A 9672-nucleotide genomic window follows, 5' to 3' on the forward strand; every position below is an offset into this window, starting at 1 on the left:
GAGAAACTTCTCTGAAGAAGATAGAAGGATGGCCAATAGACACATGAAGAAATGCTCAACCTCCCTACACATAAAAGAAATGCAAATCAAATAACATTGAAATACCACCTCACCCCATTTAGAATGGCAAAAATCAAGAACTCTAATAACAACAGATGCTGGAGGGGATGTGAACAGAAGGGAACCTTACTTCATTGTTGATGGTAGTGTAAACTTGTTCAACCACTTTGGAAAGCAATATGGAGGTTCCTCAAAAGACTTCACATAGAGCTCTCCTATCACCCATCAATCCCACTTTTGGGCATTTACCCAAATATTTACAAACAAGACCACACTATATCTACCAGCACAACTTTGTTTATTGCAGCATTATTTACCATAGCTAAGATATGGAACCAAACCAGATGCCCCTCAGTAGATGAATGGATCAAGAAACTATGGTGTATATACACAGTGGAATTCTATGCCTCCATCAGAAAGAATGACATTGCCCCATTTGGTAGGAAATGGAAAGTCTTGGAAAAATTTATATTAAGTGAAGTAAGCCAAGCCAAAGAAACATAGGTCCCATGGTTTCCCTTATTTGCAATATCTAGTATATGTATGAGTCAAGCAGAAAAGGTCAGATAATGTGATGTTAGGAAAATGAACCCTTAGCTATGTATTTAAATGTTTTTTTTTCTTTAAAGCATTTGTTTCTAACGCATTTATATGATAATTATTTGTTGATTTGTATGTCCTTCCCTCACAATATAACCCCTACTTTCACTATATTTGATGTCGGTATACTTTGTGGAGGAGAAAGTGAAAAACAAGTCGTTTAAGTATACAAGTGGTCCCGTTGCAACAATGAACAGTACAAGTAGTCATGTCAAAAACGAACTTTACAACTTTGGTGGGGTGGGAAGGATAGGGTGGGGGTGGGCGAGGGCAGGCTGGGAAGGGATGTGAAGGCTAAAGAAAGGAAGAGAGTGCAATGCTTGATAAGAAATATACCCATTATCTTGCCCATGTAATTGTAACCCCTCTGTACAGTATGTTCCCCCCCCAATTTTTTTTCTAAAACTTTTTTTAATATTTAATTTTTAGCTTTTTTCAAAAAAATGTTTTCTAGTAAGTTTTTTTCTCTTATAATTTTTATTTTCGGTGTATGCGTGTGTGTGTGTTTTTCTCTCTTTCTATTTTTTTCTTTTTTTAATTACTTTTTGTTTTTTTTTAGCTCTACTGAACTTCTGATCTTTTTTCTTTCTTTCTTATCCTTTTCACATTTTCTTCTCTTTCGTTCTTCTTTATGTGACTTTATTGTTGTTCTGCACATCCTAAGGCAAACCTGTAGTCGATTATTAGACCTTATCCTACGTTGTTGTGTACACACTTAATCCACAAATTTATTACTCAATTCAAAACCTCTTAGACTTAAATTCCTTAATAGCAGTACTACCTCTTTATAGCTATATAATATTTTAAGTAATTTTATTTTAAAAATTTTCACATCTCCTTTATTTCCCTCCTCTCTCTCATATTCATGTTTTTCTCTAAATAGATTGTTTTCATTTCTGCATAATATTTTTAATTTTTACTTTTCTATTTTTTCTGGTCTCTTTTTTTTCATTTCTCTTTCTCCTTCTTTTACTCTCTCTCTACTTTCATCCTATCCAACCTAGTTCCTGCTTTGAGATTAGGACTTACGTTAACTCTCCCTGTGCCTTCACACATCACTCTATTCCTATTTTTTACCCACATCTCTCCCTAACCCTAATAATTTCTAGCTTACCAAATTCTTCTTTGCTATTCGTAGCCCATTAATATATAGTTGTTTGATGTTGAATAGATGTATCTGTTGAACTAGATTGTATCTGCAGAGTATTGACTGTGCAAATAAAGACTTTGGTTGATGCTTGCCTTAAATTAGTGTTCTAGCACACAAATGGTGTTATTTTCATCCCAAATGGGCAGAGTAAGCCGGAAAACCACAAGAAAAATGGCAAGTCCCGGTATCTCCACTGCCACTCATGATAATCAGGGACAGAACAGATAATGAAAAATCCAGAGGAGAGTTCCCAAATAGTTCTACAAACACTGCTGGAAAACATAATAAAGGAAAAGATTGAAAACATACAAAGGACTCTGTATGAATGTGATAGGGAGAGACAGGAGGCAAACAAAAGGTCAATGGAGGCAAACAAAAGGTCAATGCAAGAAAAGATTGAAAACCCACAAAGGACTCTCTATGAGCCTGATAGGGAGAGAGAGGTGGCAATCCAAACGCTTATACAGGAAAATCATGAGCGTGAGGGAGCTACTAAAAAACTGATACAAGTTTTGCATGAGCAGCTTGAGAATACTCAAGACAAAGGCAGGAATGGCGTGAGCAGGATGAGAAAACTCAAAGAAAATTACAGCACTGGCAAGAACATGAGGAAGCCAAGCCAAGAGTAATACAGGAATTGAGAGGGCAGGATGAAAATACACGAAGATCACTAAAAGCGTTCATGGGATCCATTAACAAAGAGCTGAAAGAAGTCAGGGAGACCAAAAAGGGAATGCTGAAAGGAATCCAACAGAATGAATGGCAGTCCTAGGAAACCATAATCAATCAACTAAGTGATTTGAGAATAAAAACTGAACACCAAATTAAGGAAGTAAAGAAATTCATTCAAGATCTAAAAGAAAGTTTCAACAAAGAATTTGAAGCCATCAAATCTGACCAATTAGAAGGAAAAGAAATAAAAAACAAAGTAGAAAGTCGTGACAGCAGGTTAAACCATGCAGAAGATCGAATCTCGGGGATTGAAGACAGCCTAGATATTATAGAGAAAGAACATACAACAATCCAAGACAAGTCCAAGAAATATGATAGATCTATCCAACACTTGGAAGACACCATCAGAAGGCCTAAACTAAGGATAATGGGTGTAGAGGAGCACCTAGAAACAGAAGTTAATGGTCTAGGAAATTTGTTAACAGGATCCTAGCAGAGCACTTCCCAAACATGCAAAAAAATAGGGCTCTTCAGATACAAGAAGCTTTTAGAACTCCAAATAGACCAGACCAGAATAGGACATCCCACTGTCACATTATAATCCACACAGGATCAACTCAGACCCAGGAAAAGATGCTTAAAGATGTCAAGGAGAAAAGATTAATCACCCATAAAGGGAAACCAATTAGAATAAACTTAGATTTCTCAACAGAGACAATCAAAGCAAGAAGAAAAGTCAAGCAGAAAAGGTCAGATAATATGATGTTAGGAAAATGAACCGTAAGATATTTATATAAATGTTTTTTTTCTTTCATGCATTTGTTTCTAAGGTATTTATAAGATTATTTCATTGTTGTTTGTATGTCCTTCCCCTACAGTATAAATCCTGCTTTCACTGTATTTGATGTTGGTATAATTTGTGGAGGGGAAAGGGAAAAAATCGTTTAAATAAGGATAAATGTGGACCCATTTCAACAATGAGAAGTACAAGTTGTCATGTCGAAAGCGAACTCTACAACTTTGGTTCGAGGATGGGGGAGGATTAGGTAGGGGGTGGCAGAGGCTGGGAAGTGATGGGAAGGGGAATCAAAGGAGGAGGCTACAATGTTTGATAAGAAATGTAGTCATTATCTTGCCCATGTAATTTTAACCCCTCTGTACAATATTTGCACAATAAAAAATAAATTTAAAAAAAGAAATAATGAGCCATTTGAAGGCTAGCATAGAACAAAAGGAAATAACGTTGTTTTAAACATGTTTCACTCCAGGGACTGGGAAGGTGGCTCAGTGGTCGAGCGATTGCCTTGCATGCATGAGGCCTGGGTTCGGTTCCTCAACACCACATAAGCAAAAATAAGCCAGAAGTGGTTCTGTGGCTCTATTGTTAGAGGGCTAGCCTTGAGTTGAAGAGGTGAGGGAGAGTGCCCAGGCCCAGAATTCAGGCCCATGACTGAACCTCCCCCCAAATAAAAGCTCTACTTCACAGAAACAAATACATGGAGGTTTTAAAGACTTATCGATGTATATTTCACCCCTGAGATGTTTTTCTTGTTTCAGGAGTCATTTATCAATTCCTTTAATTCAGTCCTGAGTTCTCCAAAACAAGAAGGATTCCAAAGAAGCATCTAGTGAGTATGATCAGGAAAAGGAGCCTCTTCTCAGATCACTACTCCTTTAAGGAGGGTTTCAATGAAATACCTGCGTTTTTTTGTTTGCTTGTTTGTTAAGTTTGTGTTGGTTCTGGGGCTTGAACCCAGAGGCTGGACCCTGTCTCTGAACAGTTTTCTTTCCTGCCCACCAGCCCCCAAATCTAGTATTCTACTGCTTGAACCAAAACTCCACTTCTGGCTTTTTGCTGTGTAATCACAGACAAGAGTTTGACAGACTCTCCTGCCAGGGTTGGCTTTGAATTAAGATAATAAGAAAGCCAAGTGACATCAACTGTGTAGATTTCTCTTTTCAAACATGAAATATTAGATGAAGTTTATTTTAAAGCTAATATTTGACAATTTTTTCTTTTTTTATTGTGAGCATACCGTTCAGAGGAGTTACAATTACATTGGCAAGAGAACAAGTACTTTTTTAATCAAGCATTGTTTCCTCCTCTTTGTTTCCCCATCTCATCCCTTCCTGTATTATCCCCTCCCCCCTCTTGGTCTTTCCCCTCCCACCAAAGTTGTAAAGTTCTTTTTTCAACGTTACGACTTGTACATCTCATTGTTTCAATGAGTCCACCTGTATCCCTAGTTAAACGATTTGTTTTTAGAGAATATGTCCAACAAATAATCCATAACATTACTCAGCAAAATTAGGTGCACTGAATCATTTTGAAATTATTTGTATTGCTTGGGAAGATTATTGATATTTTCGTTCCTTTTGGGGAAACTTAAAGTCATATTTCACCTTTTTTATTGGTTTTAGGGCTTGAACTCTGATCCTGGGCAATGTTCCTCAGCTCTTCAGTTCAACTTGAGTGCATTACCACTTTAGTTACAGCACCACTTCTGGATTTCTGGTGGTAAACTGAAGATTAGTGTCTCATGGACTTTTCTGAGCAGGCTGACTTTGAACCACAATCCTCTGGTCTCAACCTCCTGAGTGGTTAGGATTACAGGTGTAAACAACCAGCACCTGGCTCATATTTGCATTTATGTGCACTGAATGACACTGTGTTGACAATAAATGGAAATTTTAACCAAATGATGACATTGCAGCTTTTCTAAAATTGAGATAGCAATAAATATGTCCTCCATTTCCATTTTGTTACATTAATGACTCATGAGCTAAGGGACCCTTACACTAGCATCCTCTGACATCTGTGTGGGTGAATTTAGTATCAGGAAATGTTCATAGAGAAATATAGAAAGACTGTGATTTTTAGAAAGCAAAGGAGATCACCTATGAAAGAACAGCAAAGAGATTTATCACACAGAGATTAAGAACGAGACTAAGAGATTTAGAATGCTAAAGACAATGAGGAAAAGCCTAGTTGACAACAAGTTCTTCAATAACCAAAAATGGTTCTTTAGAACAGTTTCTGTTATACCTTAGTTACTATCATTTATTCCTTATATCTGCAGTTATTCTTTATCTTCTCTCACAACATTTAATTAGCCCTGCCTTTTTGGTGCCATAACTGACCAAAAGGTTTAAAAGTCACACTTAGACTACCCTTCTCTTCGTGATTAGCAGTGATGACACAAAATCCTGGAATGGTTGAATTTCCAGAATTAATCTTCACCTGACATCTAAGCACATTCCTGGCATTAATAGCTGTGACAATGAACAAAACTTTTTTCAACACAGTATCCTAATATAAGTACATGAATTAGGGACTATTGTCAAGTGTCAATATGGAAGGAGCAATTTTATACTACAAGTATGGGTTCTTTATTTTGCTTTTACTAACTAAATGTTTTTGTATTGTTTTGTATTGTTTTGTTTTGTTTTTTTGTTTTTGTTTTTGTTTTGCCAGTCCAGGGGCTTAAACTCAGGGATAGGGAATTATTCCTGAGATTTTTTTTTTTTGCTCAAACTAGCACTCTACCACTTGAGGCACAGAACCACTTCCAGAATTTTTCTTTTTATGTGTTACTGAGGAATTGAACCCAGGGCTTCATGCATGATAGGCAATCACTGTACCATGAAGCCACTTTCCCAGAGCCCTAAATGACTTTCTTAAGATGGCATTACATTTTTATTCAGTAACGATGTATCATAATTTTGGCCAGGTGCTAGAAATGATGTCAAAAGCAATACAATACAATAAATCCAGTAAGGCTGGATGGACAATGAAGAACTGTCATGGTCTAGCCAGGGCACAGAGGGGCTTATCTCATGGAGCTGTTTCAACAGGCTGAGCAAGACAGCACCTGAACTACAGCCCACCTCCAGAATGAGAGGGTCACCTTGGGTTCTAGCCACATGCGGATGCCCAACCCCTTCCTCCAGCACCCATTCAACCAGTTCTTGTGAAAGAGGGAGAAAAAAAAAGTCACAATTACAATTAAGAAGGTTGCTGGTGGCTTAGAGCTCTAATCCTAACTACACAGGAGGCTGAGATACGAGGATCATGGTTCATAGCCAGCCCCGGCAGGAACGTCTGTGAGACTTTTATATCCAAAGAACCACCAGAAAACCAGAAATGGTGCTGTGTGATCAAGTGGTAGAGTGCTAGCCTTTTGCTGAGGAGCTCGGGAACAGTGCCTAGACACAGAGTTCAAGCCCCATGACTGACAAGAAGTGGACTTCCTACCACCAGAAGTCTACTGAATAACAACCATTGTCTTAGGGAGCACGGTAGCAAAGTCAGGCTGAGCTTCCTGTGAAGTTGAAGTCATAAGTAGGTCACCTGGCTTCTCTGTGCCTCGGTTTCACCAGCTGCAAAACTCCACAGAATGAAGGATCCCCTTCCATATGGGGATAGGGTAATGATGAAAGAGAGCCATGTTTTGCTTCATAATCCCACATCTGTTCCACGATTAATAAAAGGCCCCATCTGAGCCCTTTCCAGGTATCTTCTTGTCATTTGCTCATAGAACTGCAGAGAATCTTATCTGAAGGCTGCTCCCTTTGTGCCTAGCTGTGTTCCCGAGATCCCTCTGCATAAATCCCTAGTTTCCTAACAACTGTCCTGTGAGGAAAATGAGGTCTGATGGTTGCCGCCCTACCCAGAGCTTCACCTATGGTCAAGAATCGGCTACTGTGGACTAAAAGTTGGGGATAAGCCATCTAAATTGATGACTGCGCATGTTGCTACATGTCTACCATCCCAACTACAGAGGACCAGGCCTGGAAGAGCATACCTGTCACAAATACGAGAACCTCGATCCAGCCCATCCAGAGCATATATTGAGTCTCTGTTTCAGAAATGCCCAAGACAAAATGTTGTTTCCTCAGAGCCAGGGAGAGGAAACAAGCAGGGGTTATGGTGCTCCCAGGGGGGGTCTGACCTCGGTAGGGGTGGTTTGGGGGCAGCCACTCACCTGTGCTGCTGGGAGAAGCTGCTGGAGGCTGCTCCAGGTGGGGCGAGCAGTGATGGCAGTGGTATTGTGGACAAATGGGCCCAAAGTAGAGAACCAGGTCCAGGTATCAGGTTGGGGCTTTAATCGGGCTGGCAGGGGGACATTGCCTGATATTTGAAATCTCGAAACTTGGGAAAGGGGGAAAGCGGCTTGGGTGCAGGCAGGCTTCTCAATTTCCTACTATACTCCGAAGTCAACTTGAGTCTCATCCTCACCACTCAAACACCTCACCTTCCTCAACTGCTGGTAGTGGTGTAAACTAACAGTGAGAATCCCTGTTCTACCAAGCAGCATGGAATGTTGGGGTGGCCACAATTCTTGTATCCCATTGGTCAGAAAGAACAATGAAAGAATGGGGGTGTGGCTGGAATCCTGTGATGCAAACAGCATGGGCAGAGTCAAGAAGTTAGCATCTCCCCAGCCCTTTTCCCAGGGAAGAATGTCAATTCAGTTGGAGACAAGAGGGTGACCAGCTTTAACCAGATGGTTGCACAGATTATTGTGTATGTCTGTTTGTTGCTAGTCCTGGACCTTGAACTCAGGATCTGGGCCCAGTCTGTGAGCTACTTTTGCTTAAGGCTGGCCGTCCAATGTGGAGCCACAGCACTTCTGGCTTTGTTGTCACTGAAGTTGGAAAGGGGTCTCAAGGACTTTCCTGCCTAGGATAACTTCAACCATGATCCTCCAATCACAGCCTTGTAAGTATCAAGGAGGACTGCTGGGAGCCACTGGTGCCTGCTTAATCATCGGTCTTGCTGATGTTCTTGGACAAACAGGTTAGTTCCCTATCCTTGGGTTTAAGTGGTATGAGCTGTAGCCCACAGTTCATATCCTGGTCCTGCCACCTCCAAATGGCAGGAGATCCAAAAAACTTATTCCTATCCATATGATTACCAATGGAATGTGATGTGTGTCATGATTGAATGAGCAGTTCTTGAATGATTCCAGTATAAAATTATACACAATTATATTATAGGACACTGATTGATGTTAGTTCATATTTTATTGAGCATTTAAACAATCACATTAATAAAATGGAGGCATAATGAAATAACTAAGAATTGGGTCTCACATATAAAGGTGCCATTTTTTGCCAGGGATGGTTTTGGAACTCATGGTCTTGGTAATTCTGATGCACTATGTGGGAAGGGAAAGCTGGTTTCCTTGAAGTCAAGAAATTCAAGTCTGTTCTTTAGGCCTGAAATAGATACCCACCACTAGAAAACATCCTAGTCATGTACAATTTACATATATGATTTATATTTATAAACATATGTTGACTATATTTCATTCAGTGCAGTTATTTAATTTTTTGTTTTATTCATGCATTGAACATTTATTTTATTGACTATTATGTCACATAAAACATTGATTACATGGGCTTGGGAAGGTAGCTCAGTGGTAGAACGTTTGTCTTGCATGCATGAGGCCCATATTGAGAAAAGTAAAATTAAAAAAAAATGCTCCCTCGCTTGCAATTCATGCCATTTACTCTTCTAGGCTTTGGATTTGAACTCAGGATGTGGGTAAATCTGCAGCAATGTAGATGAATGGGAAGAACACCGTACTTGCAGATAAGAAAGTCAGGCCTGTTCACTAGTCCTGAATTCAAGCCCAAGCCCTGGAAAACATACTAATTATATACATTGTAAAGATAGGATTTATACTTACCAGTAGATGTTCAGTCCATACATGTTTGGTGTGGTTGTTCCTTGTATTTTTTGTTTTATTCATTTATTTACCATTGATTGTGCTAAGATGAAACCCATTCTGTTTTTTTCACTGATGACATACTGTCACAGAGCATCCAGAATTGTAGAAATGTTCTCCACCATGCCAGGATTCTCAGGATCACACAGGATATTCAGAGAAAAGGAAAACAAGTTTCACACTTGGCTTCTTACTCCACGATCCACTTGTTGGTAGTGCTGGGATCTAAACTCAGGACCTAGTAGGACCAATTGGCCAATAAGTCAAGGTTAACACACAAACCTGTGAGCAACTAAGGAGCTAAACCAGTCCCAGGATGTGACATTGAGCCACAAGGTGGTCCACTATAGTCATAAATTCATAATTTAAACATACAATCTATATTGACATACATGTGTCAACAGCATATTGTGTTTAGTGAACTTCTCCTTATTTTGTATCTACATCATGGAGGTA

At 39.4% G+C, this 9672-nt stretch overlaps 1 long non-coding RNA gene across 1 annotated transcript in view; it reads right to left on the reverse strand.

Annotated features, from left to right (window-relative positions):
• Nucleotides 1-7741, reverse strand: part of LOC138838518 (uncharacterized) — a 33574-nt gene extending 25833 nt beyond the window's left edge. Inside the window, exon 1 of the long non-coding RNA XR_011375640.1 lies at nt 7468-7741. This is a non-coding gene — a long non-coding RNA (uncharacterized lncRNA). The remainder of the gene's footprint in view (nt 1-7467) is intronic.
• Nucleotides 7742-9672: the final 1931 nt, after the last annotated feature.

Source organism: Dipodomys merriami, unplaced genomic scaffold (assembly GCF_024711535.1).
Source record: "Dipodomys merriami isolate MVZ:Mamm:240054 unplaced genomic scaffold, mDipMer1.0.p SCAF_281, whole genome shotgun sequence".
NCBI lineage: Eukaryota > Metazoa > Chordata > Mammalia > Rodentia > Heteromyidae > Dipodomys > Dipodomys merriami.